Genomic DNA, 641 nt, shown 5'->3' on the forward strand with positions numbered 1-641 from the left:
GTCGCGTCGCGTAAACACAGTGCACGCGCGTAGTTCGATAACGGTGAATCCGCCCCTATACCTGATTCGGCAGCGCATCACGACCGCGGCGGCGGCGAGCTTTCCCTATCAACCGATTTCTGTTATTTATTTATTTATTTTCCCCCGTTTCTGCAGCAGGTTGACGACGACGACGACGACGACGACTACTACTACAGTGACTACGATTTTATTTAATATTACAATTTTTTTTTTTTTTTAAATATATAGGGTTATTCAAAAATACGATTCGTTCGATTCCAAATAGGTATAAGCTTATTATAGTTTTGATTTTTAGTTTGATAGTAATTATATTGTTATATTAAAATATAACGCGATACATCAAACAAATGAATAATATATTATGTCAAATTTATCTAACTATACATAATATTATATAGTTAATATTCTACGCGGCTTCTCTCGGTCGTCACGCACGAACGACGCGGTAGACGTAAATCTAGTCGGAACTCTGCGCATTCCGTCGTGCGTATGCGTCATATATAGTATTGACTGTGCCGATGATTTTTTAGCTCCTCCGCGGTCGACGATGACCACCGGTCCAGCACACGGTATCTCGAACGCGATAATAGTTCTGCCATAAAGGAGCGGTCGTCACGCTG

Source organism: Rhopalosiphum padi, chromosome 3, assembly GCF_020882245.1.
Source record: "Rhopalosiphum padi isolate XX-2018 chromosome 3, ASM2088224v1, whole genome shotgun sequence".
Lineage (NCBI taxonomy): Eukaryota > Metazoa > Arthropoda > Insecta > Hemiptera > Aphididae > Rhopalosiphum > Rhopalosiphum padi.